General features: G+C 23.2%; 1 non-coding gene and 1 pseudogene across 1 annotated transcript; both read left to right on the forward strand.

Annotated features, from left to right (window-relative positions):
• Window positions 1-3,650: 3,650 nt before the first annotated feature.
• LOC149512595 (18S ribosomal RNA) lies at window positions 3,651-5,438 on the forward strand (annotated as a pseudogene).
• A 763-nt stretch (window positions 5,439-6,201) lies between these two features.
• On the forward strand, window positions 6,202-6,357 carry LOC149512596 (5.8S ribosomal RNA). Its single transcript, XR_016332258.1, has one exon. It is a non-coding gene; the product is annotated as a 5.8S ribosomal RNA (ribosomal RNA).
• Window positions 6,358-22,872: the final 16,515 nt, after the last annotated feature.

Below are 22,872 nucleotides of genomic sequence, written 5' to 3' on the forward strand. Positions count from 1 at the left end.
ATCACTATTGGCACAAAATGATGCTCAGTGCATGTGTCACAAGCTCTAGTCTTAAGTCAAACCACATACGGCCTTGATAGGGAATTGACTCTGTGTGCCTAAGTTAGCATACAAAGCTCAAGTGCCCATCATAATTCTAGCTTGTCAAAGATTATGTTGTAGTACTGAACCTTCTAAAAGCCTACAAATTTGATCCTCTCAAGATTGTATTTAAGCATGCCTGCACTTGGGTTTGACCATGCGCCCACACCTCGATTATCAGTGCTCGAACCTGGGTCTGACCATATGCCCACATATTGCTCATTAGCACTTGCACTTGGGTCTAGCTTAACTCTGCTGAACTTGAACATGTGTTTGAGCCTCTAGAGTCTTGATCACTGCCTATACCACTGTTCTAGACTAGTTTCCTATGACTTAGACTTGCAATAAGCCTCAAGGTCTGGTCTTCTCGACTGTCAGACCCTGTCCTTCTAAAACTGGAACTACTACTTGACTCAAATAAAACCCCTAGGCTTAGACCAGCTTGTAGACTATGATACAAACAAATGCCTCGACCACCATCGAGGCATGTTGGCCCTTGGTCTAGGCACATACTTCAACCACAATTGGCACATGTTGGGCCACGCACCATGTGAGGGTATCTTGAGCCTAAGCAACACACCATGTGCACCACGATCGAGTAGTAGGTGGGTTTAGACACATCTTCATATTTCTGTCATGCTAGTAGCATTTTTATGGCTTGTAAATTCATATAAGTCCTCACTAGTTCCCACACCTGGGCTTGGCTCAATTATGTCGAACCTGAGCCTTTGGAGAATTGATCATTACCCATGCCACTATTTTGGGCTAGTTCCCCATAACTTGAGCCTCCAATAGGTTTCAAAGCTTGGTTGCCTTAGCTATCAAACCCTGTTCCACTAGAACTATGACACATGCGCATGTCTCGACCACTATTAGAACATGTTGGCCCTAGGTCTTAGCACATGCTTTGACTACCATCGGCACATGTTGGCCCTTTGTGCGGGTAGTTTTTTTTAACACCATTGGCACATGCTGGGCTGTATACCATGCAAGGGTATCTTGGGCTTGAGCCATGCACTATGTGGACCATGATAGGGTAGTAGGTGGGTTCAAACACATCTTCATATTTCTGTCGCACCAATACCATTTTTATGGCTTGTAAATTGATATAAGCACTCACCAGTGCCTGCACTAGGGGCTAGCTCAATTCTACCAAACTTGAACACCATGCTTGAGCCTCTCAAGTTTTGATCACTGGCAAATCCAATGTTCTGGGCTAGTTCCCTATGACCTGGGCCTTTAATAGGCTTCAAGGCTTGGTCCACCTAGCTATCGAATCCTATGCGCCTAGAATCAAAATTATTTCTTGACTCGAAGAAAACCCCTGAGCCTAGACGAACATACAAACAATGACACATGTATATGCCTCGACCACTATTGAGACATGTTCTCCCTTGGTATCAGCATATGCTGGCCCTTTGTGTGGGTAGTTCACTTAAACACCATCAGCACATGCTAGGTCACGCACCACGTGCTCCATGACCAGACAATAGGTGGGTTCAGACACATCTTCATATTTTTGTCATGCCAATGCCATTTTTATGGATTGTAAATTCATATAATGGTCCCCTAAGCCTTTCTGTGAAGTTTCACAGCAAGATGACTCATTTTTTATTTTTTGTGATTTTTAGAATTTTTTACAATATGAGATTTTTTGAAATTTTTTTAAGAGTTTTGGCCTCAAATTTGGTATATGTGATCCTTATATTTTTGTTGGCATTCATAAAAATATTTAGCTAAAATGTCAAAGTGTGGAACATTTTATGTTCATTTGAAAAAAAGTCTCCATTTCAGACACTTGAATTGCTACTATTACAAACTGATAAAAGCTCTTATGCTTTTTAAAAGGATTGAGTAGTCAAGGTTGCTTGGGGGATAAGGAGCCAATATAAGGGTTAGGGGCCACCACCCATCGCATATCATGTGCACACAACCCCTAACCCCCAATGCTACTGATCAAGTTCTTTGGTGATGCTTCAGTGATGGTGCCGTAGGCAAAAAAATGCAGCACTAGCACATGCTTAAGCCCAATGTGCGCATTGTGGCCTAGAATCAAACTTTAACAAAGGCTTCGACCATTATTGGCACAAGCTGGCTTTTGGTACGGGCACTTACCTCGACCATTATCGGTACATGCTAGCTCTTGGTGCATGCACATGCCTTGATCAGCATCAGAAGAATATGACCCTTCATACGAACAGTTGCCTCCATCACTATTGGCACATTTAGCCCTTGCTGCAGGTACCTACCTCGAACACCATCGACATATACTGGGTCTTGGTACAGGCACAAGCCTCGACCACCATCGACACTTACAGACCCTTGATATGAGATATGCCTATTTGAAAAAAGTGTCTCCATTTCAGACACTTTAATGTCTATGCTAGCATATCTATAAAATTTCTTATGCTCTTTAGAGGTTGGTTGTCTGGGTGCTCTTTCTCCCTTCCTCAAAAAGAGTAGGTGTACGTGATGGGCCTCTTATTGTGTACATCTATGGCAACATCCTTGAGGTAAAATCTGGGCCATGCATGCCTTTTGGCCATGTTGTCCGGAGATTGGTTGCTTTAGTGACACGTAAGAGCCTATGGCCTTTATCGGTTGGCATGCATTTAAAAAAGGTCAAGCTTAAGCCTATGCCTGTGGCTAATGCTATTCCATACCCTATGACCAAGTCCCTAAATCACATAATGCTTCCCTGGGGTGGTGTAAGTAGAAGTTACAATAATAGGCTTAGGCTAGCCAAGTCTTTCAGGTATTTGATAGTCTCATGGTTCATTCTCATCAACCATAAAAAATGCCTTGGCCTGGCCAAGCTAGTGCATGCAGTCAATGCTACCTAAGACCCTAGGAACAAGTCCTTAAATTAGATAACGTCCCCCAAGGGTGGTGATAGCAGAGTTTACATGTGCAATCCTGGCCAAACCAAGCATTAGTGGTGTTATACCATTGTTGCCTGTTGGATGGTAGGTGCAGTCTCGTGGCCCTTGCTTGTGTTTTTCCCTTACCAAGTGGTTGTGGTATGGCTCATGCGTCATTTTCTCCACTTGCTCGTTGTGTAATCGATTGGGTGGGTTGTGGACCAGTGTGCATGAATGCTACCACTTGTATGAATTGGGCATATGAGTAATGCTATGGTTATACGTGTTGGCAAGCTCTATGCTCGATGCATCAAACTGTCGATTGCCACCCTCTTTAATCTCCCTCATGTGGTTATCATACCCTGAGGGTGCGATCAGGATCTTGTGTTGCATACCTAAATTGAAGGAAATGGAATGTCTTGCCATCGCTCATCTACCTAGTGTCCTTAGGGGTTATGGGTCAAACTTTAATTATGCTCCATGTCCCAAGTGTGCCACCCAAACCCCCATGGCCGTATTGGTACACTAGTGTTCATTCATGCTTTCGAATGCAAAATGTTTTATGGGCGCTGGCCCTTAGCCCTTGTTTGTCCAAAACTATGCATTTTACGTGCTCTACACATATGATGCTTATGCTCCCTATTAGCTTTTTCTACCACTCAGTCGGTGCGTTAAGGTTTATGTAGTCCCAATGTCCTAAAAGAATACTACTTTGTTGATCCTGCTAGTAGTCATATGCTTGTCTCAAAGATTAAGCCATGCATGTGTAAGTAAGAACTAATTTAGACTGTGAAATTATGAATGGGTCATTAAATTAGTTATAGTTTGTTTGATGGTATCTACTACTCAGATAACTATAGTAATTCTATAAATGAAGCATGCAACAAACCCCTGCTTCTAGAAAGGATGCATTTATTAGATAAAAGGTTGATGCGAGCTTTGCCCTTTGCTCTAATGATTCATTATAACTCGACGGATCACACAGCCTTTGTGCCAGTGATGCATCATTCAAATTTTTGCCCTCTCAACTTTTGATGGTAGAATAGTGGCATACTATGGTGTGACCGATAATAGAGAATTCGGTTTTGATTCCAGAGAGGGAACCTGTGAAAAGGCTAACACATCCAAAGAAGGCTGCAAGCAAAAAATTACCCAATCTTGACACAGAGAGGTTGTGATAATAAATAACAATACTAGGCTTTATGAGTCTATTAATTGAAATTAATACAATCTAAATACCTTAATGAGGATCTTTTAGAAGGTAAGTCTAGTGCTAGCAGCCATGGTAATTCTAGCTTTAATAGCATATATTTAAGTTGTTGCAATTAAAAAACTCGTAGTTGAAACTAGGGTTGGGTCGCCTAGTCCACCTCACGGTGAGCACCAGTCTACTTATCCTTATAACCAATGATGCGCTCTTAACCTTAACTAGCCAGGTCATTCCTCTGGCAATGCTACTTTGAAGAAATTAGAGTGCTCAAAGTAGGCCTATGTTTGTATACATCAGTATAGGATAACATCCTAAGATTTTGGTGCTATTGTGTTGGCTTTTGGGATTAGAGTAATGATTAACAGAGACAGTTAAGGGCTTTCATATTTTATAATCAAAGGTGAAATTTTTGGATTTATGAAAGATGAACAACTGCAAAAGCATTTGCTAAAGATGTTTTCCTTAATTAAGAAAGAAAGTTGAGGGCTTAAAGTTGATCAAATACCATCTTACTCTCAACTATAAATGATGTCAACCAAGGATCAACGAATGTTACTTTTAGGACTCTGTCGGCACCTTATGAAAAATCAAAGTTTTCGGATTCTAAGGGGAGTATGGTTGCAAGGCTGAAACTTAAAAGAATTGATGGAAGGGCACCACTAGGAGTGGAGCTTGTAGTTTAATTTGACTCAACATAAGGGAACTTATTAGGTCCCGATATAGTAAGAATTGACATATTGAGAGCTCTTTCTTGATTCTATAGGTGGTGGTGTATGGCCATTATTAATTGGTAAAGTGATTTGTCAGCTTAATTCTATTAACGAATAAGACTTTAGCCTATTAACTAGTTACAAGGAGATGATCCTTCATGGCTAGCTTCTTAAAGGGACTATGGCTACTTAGATTAAGGAAGTTTGAGGGAATAATAGGTTTATGATGCCTTTAGATGTTTTGGGCTAAACGTGTGCTATACTGATGTGTTCAACGAGTCTATAGCCTGGTTGACAGGCCGAGGTAATCTTTGAAATTTCATTATGATAGGCATAGATCATTGCAATTGTTGGTCTTCAATGAGGAATTCCTAGTAAGTGCGAGTTATCAGCTTATGTTGAAACATCATTACCTTTTGTACACATCACTTGTCGCTCTTACCAATTGAATGGTCCAGTGAAGTGTTCAGATTGCAGTGACTATGGGTGTAAACGAGTCGAGCCGAGCCGAATAGTGAGAAGCTCGAGCTCGAGCTCGACTCATAACTCGGGGCTCGATACTCGGCTCGAGCTCGATTTGTGATCGAATTCGAGCTACTTGAGCTCGCTCGATTAAGCTCGATTAATATGTAAAAATAAGTTCAATTCGTATACTCGATAAGAGTTCGATTATTCATACTCGAATTCAAACTGGAACTCGGACTCAAAATATTTTATTAATTAAAATAATAAAAATATATTTAAATATAAAAGCTCGATTAGGCTCGCGAGCTACTCGAGTCAGATATAAGAATACTCGAATTCGACTCGATCGATAAGTCAAGCTACTCGAGCTCGAGCTTGACTCGATAATAATCGAATTGAATTTGAGTTTTTTTCGAATCGAACCCGAGTAGCTTGCGAGTACTAATGTATCATTTACACCCCTAGCAGTGACATAGACGGTTCACTACTTGTGACGTCATGAGAAGTCCACTAAACCTTATCATTTAGAGGAAGAAAAAGTGATAATAAGGTTTCCATAGGTGAACTTGTGGAAGGATCATTGTCAAAATTGGCTTAACGAATGACCCATGAATGTGTTAATGAAACACCAATGGGGCAAGGGTGCCTCCATGGCTTGAGCCCCTTCTGGCCTTAGGCATGTGCGACAATTGCTTCGTTTTATCTCTCGAACAAATGAAACAATTAGTATCATTGCCTATGACCAAATAACAAACCTCAAGCATGAATTGTGCCAAGGAACCTAACTGAAAAAAAGCATATGTGCTGTCACCACCCCATTTGTGGTGCATGCATGGGCAGTACCATAGCTTTTTTTATCAAGAAAAACCAAAACGACTATTGGTAATGGATATCTTGGCTCTTGTATCAATGAAAAATGTAGTGACATGTGATACTTGGTGTGAATTGTAGAATCTCGTGAACTATTGAGTCTTTGAACATAAGTTGTGCCCCAAGCCCTTAGGCCAATGGCACGCTTTCTTGGGTGTCATACATCATTGCCCTTTAACCTCCTGCTATCAACTCCGATTGAGGGGGTGAAAGATGGCTTCCTATGATCTTGTCGATCATGATTGGTCCAAAAATAAGTCCTTAACAATGATAGTGTCATGACTGTCAATGGTAAAACTCATTGCATGCCTTGTTTCGGTGAGACGTGCACATTGTCCATCCAAACCCCATCGAACCCCTCGTATCATTCGGTCGATGCTCACATTTTGAACCGTTGAGTTTAAGCATATCAATACGTGGAGGAAAATAAACTTACCAGGATTCCCCTAGTAATGATAAGTGAACCGAGAAGAGCTTAGCTTAAGAATCGAGCATCTCTATGTTCGAATTGTAGTCTGTAAAAGCATCCTCAGCAGTGGACCGAGCCTAAGTCCCCTGGAAAAAGGCACTGTAGAGGGTGAGAGCCCTGTTATGTTTAGACTCTATCGCACCATGAGGCGCTATCTGTGAGTCGAGTTTTTTTTTTGGAATACAACCCTAATCAAATAGTAAATTCTATCCAAGGCTGAATACGGGTGAGAGACCGATAGCAAACAAGTTCCATGAGGGAAAGATGAAAAGGACTTTGAAAATAGAGTCAAAGAGTAATTAATAAATTACTTATGAATTTAATAAGTTGAAACAATTCAAATATTATATAGACAGAAAAAATTATTTTATTACAAAACAAAAGGTCATAATGATTTGAAATAGATAATTGTTCAAATAACCATGACTATTTAAACTTGCTCGTTAAATAGATTTATTTTTTAAATTTTTTACTTATTAGTTAAAAATTAAGAAATTTGTGTTATTTTAATCTGAATAAGTTTGAATAAATAGAAACAATTGTTTTATAATGAAACAAAAAGTCATAATGATATGAAATAAATAATAGTTCAAATAGTTATAACTATTTGAATTTGTTTGATAGACAAATTTATTTTTAAATGTTATACTTATTAATTGTCTAAATATTAATTAATTTGTATTATTTTATTCGTAATAAACTTGTATGAACAGAGACATTTGTTTTCTAACAAAACAAATAGTTATAACGATTTGAAATATATAATTATTTAAATAGTTATATAACTATTATAAACTTAAACAAATCACCTTAGGTTTCATTTTTAATTACTTGAATATTAATTATTAATAACAAAATATATCAATTAAATAAATAACAATATTAAAATAATTTAATAAATATTGGTCATTGTAAACAAATCAATAATAATTACCTGAATATTAATTGAAAATAATAAATAAGAATAAGTAATAATTATTAATTTAAAAGATAATTGATTTAATAATTGACCATTTAACAAAATGGCCATAAGAATAATAAATTTTTAGATATATTTTAAAATAATCATATCTTAATAATTTAATAAGTAATAATTTGTTATAATTGACATAACAATATATCGATAATTATTTTATTGTCATAAAATAATTTTTTTCAGTTCTTACTAACTTATTCGGAATAAAATAAAACAAATTTATTAATATTTAAAAAATTAATAAGTATGGGATTTAAAAAATAATTTTGTTTGTCAAACCAATTAAATAATTATGATTATTTGAACAGTTACCTATTTCAAATCGTTATAACTTTTTCTTTTGTCATAAAACAAATGTTTTTGTTCATATAATTTTGTTTAGAATAAAATAATATTAATCTACTCATATTTTGAAAATTAAGAAGTAAGAGATTTAAAAAATAAATCTGTTTACTAAACCAGTTCGGTTAGTTATAACTATTTAAATAATTCTTTATTTCAAATCATTATGACCATTTGTTTTGTCATAAAATAATTGTTTTTGTTCATACAGTCTTATTTAGAATAAAGTAATGCTAATGTATTAATATTTTGAAAATTCATAAGTAACGGATTTAAAAAATGAATGTGTTGGCCTGACCAATGCAAATAGTTATGACTGTTTGAATAATTATCTATTTCAAATAGTTATGACCTTTTGTTTTATCATAAAGCAATTGTTTTTGTTCGTAAAAGTTTATTTGAAATAACATAAATCTAATTTATTAATATTCTTAAAACAATGAGTAAGAGATTTAAAAAATGAAACTATTTTTCGAACAAGTTTAAATAGTTATGACTATTTGAACAATTATCTATTTTCAATCATTATGACCTTTTATTTTGTCATAAAACAATTTTTTCTACTCATACAAGCATATTTCAAACAAAATTATGTGAATTTATTAATATTTAGACATTTAATAAGTAAAAGATTTAAAAAATAAATTTGTTTACCAAATAAGTTCAAATAGTCATAATTGTTTGAACAATTATTTATTTCAAACCATTATGACATTTTGTTTTATCATAAAACAATTGTTTTTCTCCGTACAAGCTTATTTGGATTAGAATAATATTAATTGTTTAATATTTTGACAATTAATAAGTAAAAGATTTTAAAAATAAATATATGTACCGAACAAGTTCAAATAGTCATAACTATTTGAGTAATTATCTATTTAAAATCATTTTGACCTTTTGTTTCATCCTAAAACAATTGTATCAATTCATATAAGCTTATTTAAAATAAAATAATACTAATTTATTAATATTTCAAAAAATAATGAGTAAGAGATTTAAAAAATGAAACTATTTTCTGAACAAGTTTAAATAGTTATGACTATTTGAACAATTATTTATTTCAAATCGTTATGACCTTTTGTTTTGTCATAAAACAATCGTTCCTATTCATACAAGTTTATTTCGAATAAAATAATATAAATTTATTAATATTTCAAAAATTAATAAGTAAAAATTAAAAAAATAAATTTATTTTTTGAACATGTTCAAATAGTTATGACCTTTTGTTTCATTATAAACCAAATGTTTATGTTCATACAAGCGTATTTGAAATAAAATAGTACTAGTTTTTTAATTTTCCAAAAATTGATAAGTAAAAGAGTTAAAAAATAAATCTGTTTACCATGCAAGTTCAAATAGTTATGACTGTTTGAACAATTATTTATTTCAAATAATTATGATCTTTTGTTTTATCATAAAACAATTGTTTCAATTCATACAAGTTTATTCGAAATAAAATAATACTAATTTATTAATATTCTGAAAATTAATTGATAGGAGATTTAAAAAATAAATATGTTTGTCAAACCAATTTAAATAGTTAAGACTATTATAACAATTATCTATTTTAAATCATTCTAACCTTTGCTTAGTCATAAAACAATTATTTCAGTTCATATAAGCTTATTCAAAATAAAATAATACTAATTTATTAACATTTGAAAAATTAATGAGTAAGAGATTTAAAAATATAAATTTATTTACTGAACAATTTCAAATAGATTTGACTATTTGAACAATTTTTTATTTAAAGTCATTATGATCTTTTATTTTGTAATAAAACAATTGTTTCAGTTCATAAAAACTTATACAAAATAAAATAATACTACTTTACTAATATTTCAAAAATTAATAAGATATTTAGAAACTAAAGTTGTTTTCAAACTAGTTCAAATAGTTATGACTATTTAAACAAATATCAATCTCAAATAGTTTATGATCTTTGTTTTCTCATAAAACAATTATTAATAATTTAAAATATCAAATAAAATAATATTAATCTAATTATTAATAAAACTATATATTAATATTAACATATTAATATATATGGGAGCTTTTTATTGTTTAGTTGAAACAATATTAAAACATTAAATATATAATGTTTATTTCGTTCTTATTGTTTTATTATGCAATAAATAATGATTATTAAATAATTAATTTTAGTATTAATAATCATTATTAATTGATTATTTAATATTGATTATTTAATTATTATTAAGCTCAAATAGTTATAACTGTTTGAACAATTTTTTGTTTCTAATAGTTATGATCTTTTATTTTGTCATAAAACAATTGTTTCTATTCATACAAGTTTATTCAAAATAAAATAATACTACTTTATTAATATTTTGCAAATTAATAGGTAGGAGATTTAAAAAATAAATCTATTTACTGAACAAGTTTAAATAGTCATGTCCATTAGAACAATTATCTATTTTCAAATTGTTATGACCTTTTGTTTTGTTATAAAACAATTGTTTCTGTTCATACAAAATTATTCAAAATAAAATAATTTTGATTTATTAATATTTTGAAAATTAATAAGAGATTTAAAAACTAAATCTATTTACTAAACCAGTTCAAATAGTTATGACTATTTAAACAATTATTATCTCAAATCATAATGATCTTTATTTTGTCATAAAACAATTATGTCCTTTCATACAAGCTTATTTGGACTAAAATGATACTAATTTAATAATATTTCAAAAATTAATAAGAGATTTAAAAAATAAATATTTTAGCTGAACTAGTTCAAATAGTTAAGACTATCCAAATAATTATCTATTTCAAATCATTCTATCCTTTTCTTTAGTCATAAAACAATTATTTTAGTTCATACAAGCTTATTTGGAATAAAACAATACTAATTTATTAACATTCAAAAAATTAAAGTAAGAGAGTTAAAAAAATAAATCTGTTTACTGAACAATTTCAAATAGATATGACTATTTAAATAATTATCTATTTAAAATTATTTTGACATTTTGTTTTGTCATAAAACAATTGTTTCAGTTAATAAAAACTTATCTAAAATAAAATAATATTACTTTATTAATATTTCAAAAATCATTAAGTAAAAGATTTAAAAACTAAAGTTGTTTTTCAAAGCAGTTCTAATAGTTATGACTATTTGAATAAATATTAATCTCAAATTGTTATGATCTTTGTTTTGTCATAAAACAATTATTTTTATCATATAAGCTAATTCAGATAAAAATAATACTAATTTAATAATATTTTGAAAATTAATAAGTAAGAGATTTAAAAAATAAATGTTCTTGCCGATCAATTCAAATAGTTAAGATTATTAGAATAATTATCTATTTCAAATCATTTTGACCTTTTGTTTAATCATAAAATAATTGTTTCAGTTCATACAAGCTTATTTGAAAGAAAATAATACTAATTTATTAACTTTTGAAAGATTAATAAGCAGGATATTTGAAAAACTAAATTTGTTTACCGAACAAGTTCAAATAGTTATGACTATTTAAACAATTATCTATTTAAAGTTGTTTTGAATTATTGTTTTGTCATAAAACAATTGTTTTAGTTCACAAAAGTTTATCCAAAATAAAATAATACTACTTTTCTTAATATTTTGCAAATTAAGAGATTTAAAAAATAAATCAGTTTACTGACTTAGTTTAAATAATTATGGTCATTTGAACAATTATCTATTTTAAATCATTATTACCTTTCATTTTGTCATAAAACAATTGTTTTTCAACATACAAGCTTATTTGAAATAAAATTGTTAGTACTTTTTGTTTTGTCATAAAATAATTATTTTTGAATGTATAAGTTTATTTGAAATAAAATAATACTAATTTATTAATATTTCAAGAATTAGTACAAGATTCAAAAAATAAATCTGTTTACCGAATAAGTTCAAATAATTATGACTATTTGAAGAATTATCTATTTCAAATTATTATAATATTTTGTTGTCATAAAATAATTATTTTTGTTCATATAAATTTATTCGAAATAAAATAATACTAAATTAATAATATTCTAGAAATTCATAACTAAGAGATTTAAAAAATATTATGTATTAAATAATTAACTAAAATATTTTAAATTCTTAGTTATAATCTATATAGTTAATAATTCCTTTATAAATTAGATTTAATATTTAAAATTAATATATATTATAGTATTAAATATAACTAGTAAAAATATATTTAAATTATTATAATATAATATATAAATACTATTAAACTTTTTATTAATTTTAATAATCAATTTATTTAATTGTTATTTTAATTGTTATGATTAAAAGATTTAATCTATTTGATTTTTATTAATTAGTTTTAATATAAATCTTTAAAAATCTAATTATCATACCTATTATTAATTTTTTAAATAATAATAATAAACCAATTAGATTTATAAATCATAATTATTATCTATATGTTTTTTTTTACTAATACTTAATTTTAAAATTAATAAGAAAATAAGCTTTAAAATTAATATATTTAATCTATATAGTTAATAATATAGATAATAAAAATAGTTATTTAGTTATAACTAATTATTAAAAAGTTGTATCAACTTATATAGGCTTATTTGAATTATTGATTTTCTGTAAGCAATTATGTGCTTGTATAATAAACTTATTAAATTATTAATATTAAAATAAAAATTAAATAATTTATCTATTAAAATTAATAGATTCAATATATATTATCTTTAATTTATTTTATAATCAATATTAAAAATTAATAATAATAGATATGAATTATTAATTATACTCCTGACTTAATTGATTTATTAATTATTATAAATCCTTACAATTAATAAGGATTGAATGAATTTTAAATTGTTATAGTTATATTAATTGTTTTAATAATTAAAATATATAATAACTATATATTATTAAATAATTTGATTAATATTTATATAATAATTTTTTTATCTCTTACTAATAAACATATAATAATTAGATTAATTAATAAAAGTAATCTATTAAGAATAATAAGCGTATTTGAAATAATATTAATATTAATCTATTTAATAGTTTTATCGATAAATAAATTAATAATTTAAAATAATTTAAAATAATAGATATCTTGTATAAAATGGCCTAATCAATATTATATAAATTAGTTTTATAGATATATTTAGTAGATAAAATAGATATTGATTTATGGTATTTTATAATAATACTAATATAGATTTATTTTTTAAATTTTTACTTATTAATCCTTAGAATATTAGTAAATTTATATTATTTTATTCAAAATAAGCTTGTATGAACATAAACAATTATTTTATGACAAAATAAAAGGTCTTAATGATTTGAAATAGATAATTGTTCAAATAGTCATAACTATTAGAACTTGTTCAGTAAACGGATTCATTTTTGAAATCTCTTACTCATTAATTTTTTGAATATTGATAAGTTAGTATTGTTTTATTTCAAATAAGCCTATATAAATTGATACAATTTTTTATGACGAAACAAAAGATCAAAACAATTTGAAATAGATAATTATTTAAATAGTTATTACTATTGAATTTATTTGATAAGCATATTTATTTTTTAAATCTTTTACTTATTAATTATTGAAATATTAATAAATTAATATTATTTTAATCTGAATAAGCTTTTTTGAACAAAATTAATTATTTTATGACAAAACAAAAGGTCATAATGATTTGAAATAAATAATTGTTCAAATAGTCATAACTATTTGAACTTATTCGATAAACAGATTTGAAATAAGTTTGTATAAATAGAAAAAATTGTTTTATGACAAAACATAAGGTCATAGCAATTTGAAATAGATAATTGTTCAAATAGCCATAACTATTTGAACTTGTTCAATAAATAGATTCATTTTTTAAATCTCTTACTTGTAAATTTTTGGAATATTAATAAATTAGAATTATGTTATTTCGAATAAGCTTGTACGAACAGAAACAATTGTTTTATGACAAAACAAAAGGTCATAACGATTTGAAACAGATATTTGTTTAAGTAGTCATAACTATTTGCACTGATCAGGCCAACAAATACATTTTCTAAATCTGTTACTTTTTAATTTTGAATTAGCATTATTTTATTCTGAATAGGACTATATGAATAGAAACAATTGTTTTATGATAAGACAAATGGTCATAACAATTTGAAATAAAATAATTGTTCAAATAGTTATAACTAATTGAACTGGTTTGACAAACAGATTTATCTTTTAAATCTTATTTAACTTATTTCAAATCTATTTGAAATAACTCACAATAGTTTTGTTAATGCATTTAATTACAATTATTCGTAATTATTTATTTTGAATAAGCTTATATGACTGAAATAATTTTTTATGACAAAACAAAAGTCATAACAATTTGAAATAGAGAAATTTTCAAATAGTCATGACTATTTGATCTAGTTCTGTAAACATATTTATTTTATAAATTTTTTTCTTATTAATTGTTGAAATATTAATAAATTAGTATTATTTTAATCCGAATAAGTTTGTATAAATAGAAACTATTGTTTTATAACAAAACAAAAAGTCATAACAATTTGAAATAAATAATTGCTTAAATAGTCATAACTATTTGAACTAGTTTGATAAAAAGATTTTTTTTTAACTTATTTATTAACAGAAAATAATAACTAAGTGATTAATTTTTATGATAATTTGCAATTTTCTATTATAATTATAATAGAAATTAATATATGTTAAATTTTAATTGGATTATTAAATATATTAATAATATTAATATAATATTATTAACAATATTAATAATTTATTGACACCTATTAATAATTTATTCAAAATATTAATTATTAGATTAATTATAAAATTAATTATTAATTATATAATATTTATTTATTTTAATATTTCAAAAATAATCAGAAGAGATTTAAAAAATAATTCTATTTGCAAAATCAGTTCAAATAATTATGACTATTTGAACAATTATTGATTTCAAATCGTTATGACCATTTGTTTTGTCATTAAACATTTTTTTTCAAATAAGTTTGTTCAAAATAAAATAATATTAATTTATTAATATTTTGAAAATTAATAAGAGAGTTAAAAAATAAATTTGTTTGCTAAACCAGTTCAATTAGTTTAACTATGTGAACAATTATTTATTTCAAATATTTATAATAATATAAATGATTGATCTCTATTTATTTATTTTAAATTAAGTAACAAGTTTATATGAATATTAAACATATTCAATTAAAAAATTTTAAATATTATTAAATTTAAATGAACATTAATAAAATTAAAATTAGTATTATGATATTATTTTAATTAAATAAATACTTCAAAAAATTATAAGAGATTTAGAAAATAATTCTATGAGTTAATATTATAGAAAGGATTTAATTAAGTAATATAATATTATTAAGTATAATTATAAACTATTTTATTTAGTTTAATTATCAAATTAAATAAAATAATTATATTAATTTTATATTAAAATACCTAAACTTTAATTATAATTATATAATATTTATTATATTATATTAATCGATAACAATAAACTATTTAATTTATTTTAATAAACAAGTTTATATTAATTAAATAAACGTACTTAATTTTTTGGTATTTTAATATTATAGAAAGGATAAAAGGGATACTTATTAATTATCGATTAGTTAAATGTTATATTTTAAATTATAATTACAATGATTAATTATAGTTATTTTATAAGTAACAAATTAATACAATAGTAGTTTAATTAGCATTACTTTATTCCTAATAACTATCCTAATATATAATGATAATATATATTAATAATATTAGTAATTATAAATATTATTTTAATTAATAATAATATATATTGATTAATTAAAATATTAAAAAATTATAATAATATAAATAATAATTAATTAAATACAAATATTTATTTAAAATATTAGTTATTAATATAATAAACATTATTTAACATATATTAATTTTATATTATAATTATAATAATTAGTTTAATATATATTAATCCAAGTATCATAAAAAAATTATAATATTATAATAAAAATATTATGCTGTTTAATTTTTTCAAGTAATTATCCAAATCAATAAATATATATTTATATATATTTGAATAAATAGTTAAAATAATATACTACAATATTATAATAATTATAATATTCAAATAATTTAAATGTTATTTAATTAAAATTAGTATTATTTATCAAACAAGTTTAAATAATTATGGCTATTTGAATAATTATTAATTTGGAATTGCTATAACCTTTTAGTTTGTCATATAATGATTTTATTTGTTCATATAAGCTTACTTCGAATAAAATAATACAAATTTATTAATATTAAGACAATTGATAAGTAAAAGATTTAAAAAATAAATCTATTTATTAAACAAATTCAAATCGTTATGACTATCTAAATAATTATTTATTTCAAATTCTTATGACTTTTTTGTTTTGTCATAAAACAATTGTTTTCATCCAAACGAGCTTATTTGGATTAAAATAATATTGATTTATTAATATTTCAACAATTAATAAGTAAAAGATTTAAAAAAAATAAGTTTACCAAACAAGTTCAAATAGTCATGACTATTTGAATAATTATCTACTTCAAATCATTGTAACATTTTGTTTTGTAATAAAACAATTGTTTCAATTCATGTTAGCTTATTTGAAATAAAATAATACTAATTTATTAATATTCCAAAAATTAAAAAGTAAGAGAATTAAAAAAATAAATTTGTTTATCGAACAAGTTCAAATAGTTATAACTATCTTAATAATTATCTATTTCAAAACATTACAACCTTTTTGTTTTGTCATAAAGCAATTGGTTCTATTCATTCAAGCTTATTTCAAATAAAATAATATAAATTTATTAATGTTCCAAAAATTAATTAGTAAAAATTTTAAAAATAAATTTATTTAAAAATTAATGTTCCAAAACCAATTGTTTCTATTCATACAAAATATTTAGAATAAAATAATACTATTTTATTACTATTTTGAAAATTAATAAGAGATTTAAAAACTAAATTTCTTTACTAAACCAGTTCAAATAGTTATGCTATTTGAACAATTATCTATCTCCAATTGTTATGATTTTTGTTTTGTCCTAAAACATTTAATTTTTATTCAACAAGCTTATTCAGAGTAAAATATTGCTAAATTAATAATATTCTAAACATTAATAAGTAAGGATTTAAAAAATAAATGTGTTTACTGAATCAATTCAAATAGTTAAGACTATTAGAACAATTATTTATTTCAAATTGTTTTGACCTTTTGTTTAGTCATAAAATAATTGCTTCAACTCATACACGCTTATTTGAAATAAAATAAAACTAATTTATTAACATTCAAAAAATTATTAAGTAAGAAATTAGAAAAAAAATCTATTGACCGAACAAGTTCAAATATTTTTGACTATTTGAACAATTATCTATTTAAAATCACTATGACCTTATATTTTATCATAAAACAATTGTTTCAATTCATAAAAGCTTATTTTAAATAAAATAATATTACTTTATTAATATTATAAAAATTGATAAGTTAGAGATTTAAAACATAAATCAGTTTATCGAATCAGTTTAAATAATTATGGCCATTTAAACAATTATCTATTTCAAAGCATTATGAATTTTTGTTTTTCCATAAAACAATTGTTTTTCATCATACAAGCCTATTCAGAATAAAATAATACTAATTTATTAATATTAAAAAAATTAATAAGTAGGAGATTTAAAAAATAAATCTATTTATCGAATCAGTTCAAATAGTTATGACTATTTAAACAATTATATATTTCCAATCGTTATAACCTTTTGTTTTGTCATAAAACAATTATTTATCTTCATACAAACTTATTCCAAATAAAATAATACTTATATAGTAATATTATGAAATTTAGTAACTAATAGATTTAAAAAATAAATTTGTTTACCGAACCAATTCAAATAGTTAAGGCTATATGAATAATTATCTATTTCAAATCATTATAACATTTTGTTTTGTCATAAAACAAATGCTTTTGTTCATATAAGTTTGTTCGAAATAAAATAATATTAATTTATTAATATTTCAAAAATTAATAAGAGATTTAATAAATAAATCTATTTACCATACTAGTTCAATTAGTTATAACAATTTGAACATTTATTTATTTGAAATCGTACTAAATTAATAATTTGTTAATAAATTTGAATCGTACCTTTTGTAATTTAAACTTATTAAAAAAATTTTAATTGAGTTGTCATAAAACAACAACTAAATAATTAGAACAATATAATACTTATTGTAATTAATTAAAAAATTTATTACTAATAATTTATAAATATTTATAAAATATCATAGGAAAAAACTACAAATAATAGAATTTATTATTAACTTATCCTAATACCTAATAATAATATTAATATTATTTATTATTAATATCAATATTAATTATTATTAATTAATTCTATATTAATAATTTAATTAAAATTATTAACTGTTTAGTTGTCTAAATAGTCATAACTATTTAAATTTGTTTAATAAATGAATTTATTTTTTCAAATCTTTTGCTTATTAATTTTTTGAATGTTAATAAATTTAGATTATTTTATTCCAAATAAGCATGTAAGATATAAAACAAATATTTTATGACTAAACATAAGATTGGAACGATTTGAAATAGATAATTATTCTAATAGTTTTAACTATTTGAATTGGTTTGGCAAAATTTTTTTTTTTAAATCTCTTATTAAATTTTGAAATATTATTAAATTAGTATTAATTTTAACTGTATAAGCTTCTATGATAAGAAATAATTGTTTTGTGACAAAACAAAATTCTTAATGATTTGAGACTGATAATTGTTCAAATAGTCATAACTATTTGAACTGGTTCAATAAACATATTTATTTTTTTAAATCTCTTACCTATTAATTTTTGAAATATTAATAAATTAGTAATATTTTACTTCAAATAAGCTTGTATGATCAAAAACAAATATTTTATGACAAAACAAAAGGTCATAACGATTTGAAACAGATAATCATTCAAATGGCCATAATTATTTTAATTGATTCAGTAAACAAATTTATTTTTAAATTTTTTACCTATTATTTTAGGAAATATTAATAAATTAGTATTATTTTATTCCCTCTAAGCTTGTATTAAATTAAATAATTGTTTTATGACAATAAAAATGTTATAATGATTTTAAATAGAAAATTGTTCAAATGGTAAACAAATTTATTTTTTTAAATCTATTTTTTGAATGCTAATAAATTATCATTAATTTATTTTGAATAACCTTGTATGAACTAAAACAATTGTTTTATAAACTAAACAAAAGGTTAGAAGGATTTTAAATAAATAATTGTTTTAATAGTCTTAACCATTTATATTGATTTGTAAACAAATTTATTTTTAAAATTTTTTACTTATTAATTTTTAAAATATTATAAAATTAGTATTATTTTAGTCAGAATAAGCTTGTACGAACAAAACAATTATTTTACAACAAAAGAAAAGGTCGTAATGATTTAAAATAGATAATCATTCATATCGTCGTAACTATTTTAACTAGTTCAACAATTAGATTTATTTTTTAATTTTCTTGGTTATTAAGTTTTGCAATATTATTAAATTAATATTATTTTATTCTAAATAAAATAGCATGAACAGAACCAATTGTTTAATGACAAAATTAAAGGTTATAACAATTTGAAATAGATAATTATTCAAATAGTCAAAACTATTTGAAATGGTTTGGTAAACAAATTTACTTTTTAAATCTCTTACTAATTAATTTTCTAAATATTAATAAATTAGTATTATTTTATTTTGAACAAACTTATCTTAACAAAAACAATTGTTTTATGACAAAACAAAAAGTAATAATGATTTGAAATAAATAATTGTTCAAATAGTTATAATTATTTGAACTGATTCGATAAATAAAATTATTTTCTAAATCTCTTATAATTTTTTGAAGTATTAATAAATTAGTTTTAATAGTAAATGTATTATTTTATTAATAACTAATATTTAAATGAATATTTAAAGATTTGTTAATATTATTAATAAAGTAGTACTATCGATTAGTGCTTATTAAATAGTTTATTGTTATCGATTAATATTATCGATGTTATAGTATAATTTGAATAATATTAATAATAACTATTAGTTATTAATTTATTTTTTTAATATTATATAATAAAGTGACTTGAAACATATAATTGTTTAAATAGTCATAAATATTTGAACTAATAGTATGGCATTAGTACTAATGTTAATTACAAAATTACTTATAATAATTAAATCGTAATAAATTAGTATTATTTTATTTCAAATAAGCTTGTATGTTGAAAAATAATTATTTTATGACAAAATGAAAGATAATAACGATTTAAAATAGATAATTGTTCAAATGGCCATAATTATTTAATCTGATATTGTTATTCATATATTATTAATTCATAAAATATTATATATAATATAATTATAAATAAAAAATTATTATATTTAAATATATAAATATAAGTATTAATAGTATTTTATCATATAATTGATTAAAAATTATAGTTTAAATATATACTATAAATATCAATTATAGTATTAATTGTTATAAATATATAGTTAATAATTATATTATAAAAAATTTATAATAAGAGCTTATAAATTTTATATTTATTAATTTAATCTTATAATAATATATATAGATTATTATTTAAACTATAGTGACTATTATAATAACATTAAATATTATTATTAAATAATAATATTATTATTAATAATAATATAACTATAATTAATTTAATAAATAAATAATTATTTATTATAATCATTATTATTATTATTGTTATTAATTACTTAAGTATATTGATAATTAATATTTAAGAATAATATTTTATTATTAATAGTCAATTAACTATTTAAAAAAATATACAATATAATTATAAATAAACAATTATTATTATTAAGTATCATAATAATAATTAAAAATATTATTAGTTTACTTTTTAAATATGAATAAATTTACATTAATAATCTATATTTTAAATTCTAATAAATTTAACTATTTTAAATAAAATAGCATAAACAGAACCAATTGTTTGATTATAAAATAAAAAGGTTATAATGATTGGAAATAAAATAATTATTGAAATAGTCAAAAATATTTGAAATGGTTTGGTAAGCAGATTTTCTTTTTAAATCTCTTACAAATTTATTTTCTAAATATTAATAAAACAATATTATTTTATTTCAAACAAACTTATATTAACAAAAATAATTGTTTTATGACAAAACAAATCTTTAAATATTTTTACTTTAAAATAGATTTGAAATTAAATATTTAATTTTTAAATTAAACAAATTTAAACTTAAATTAGAATAATATTCAAATAGTTATTGAATTATAAGATTTCAAATATAAAAAATTAATAACTAAGAGATTTAAAAGGTAATATTTTTCTAATTATTTAGTTATTGTTTTACAACAACTCAATTAAAAAACTTTTAATAAGTTTAAATTACAAAATGTACAATTCAAATTTATTAACAAATTATTAATTTAGTATGATTTGAAATAAATAAATGTTCAAATTGTTATAACTATTGAACTAGTTTGGTAAATAGATTTATTTATTAAATCTCTTATTAATTTTTGAAATATTAATAAATTAATATTATTTTGTTTTGAACAAACTTATATGAACAAAAACATTTGTTTTACGACAAAACAAAAGGTCATAACGATTTGAAATAGATAATTATTCATCTAGCCTTAACTATTTGAATTGGTTTAGTAAACAAATTTATTTTTTAAATCAATCAGTTATTAAACAATTTGTAAATTATCAAATAATTTATATAAATTATTTATTTATTAATATTATTAATTAATTATAATTAATTATGAATTATGTTAAACATTAGTTTATATGAATATAATTAATAATTCTTAAGGGATTTAATTATTTTAATAAATATAAATTATAAAATGTTTATTATAATTAAATATATAAATTTAATTCAAATAGATCTATTATTAGTATATTATTTTGAATAATATTTCCTTATAATAATCTTATTCAAAATAAAATAAATTAATATGAACTGGTAATAATTATATTTATTAATTATAAAATAGATCAAATATAATTTAATTTAATATTTTAATTAATAATTTTATTATGATTCTTAATTACGATTCTAAATAGTAATAATTATATGAATCAATGACTCAATGTATTCAAAATATTTATTTTAATATTAATAATAATAAATATTAATAAATTAGTATAAAAATTATTACTATTTAGAATCGTTATAACTCTTTGATTTGTCATAAAATAATTGTTTCAATTAATACAAAATTAGATGGAATAAAATAATACTAATTTATTAGTTTTTCTAAATTAATAAGCAAAAAAATTAAAAAATAAATATGTTCATCGAATTGGTTAAAATAATTATGGCCATTTGAACGATTATTGATTTCAAATTGTTATGACCTTTTGTTTTGTTACAAAACAATTATTTTTTATCATACAGGTTTATTCGAAATAAAATAATACTAATTTATTAATTCAAATATTAATAATAAATATATTTTTATAACTTAATAATTATTGATAATAATTAAACTAAATTATTATTAAATAATAATATTATTTGAACATTTAAATGTTAGTTATTTAATAATTAGACTTTAATTAAATATAAATTAAATAATAGTTAATTAGATATTAGTTTAATAAGTTAACTAATTATATAATTTTTATATAATAGTTTAATAACAAAACTATCTAATAGATAATAATTATAATATTAATTTATAATTATTAACTATTAATAATGATAAACATTTTAATTAATTATTATAATAATATAATTTATTATAGTAATTAAGTAAACATTATTATAATAATTATTA

This window comes from Durio zibethinus, chromosome 22, assembly GCF_047325235.1.
Source record: "Durio zibethinus cultivar Kanyao isolate XHJ-2024 chromosome 22, ASM4732523v1, whole genome shotgun sequence".
In the NCBI taxonomy this organism is placed as follows: Eukaryota; Viridiplantae; Streptophyta; class Magnoliopsida; order Malvales; family Malvaceae; genus Durio; species Durio zibethinus.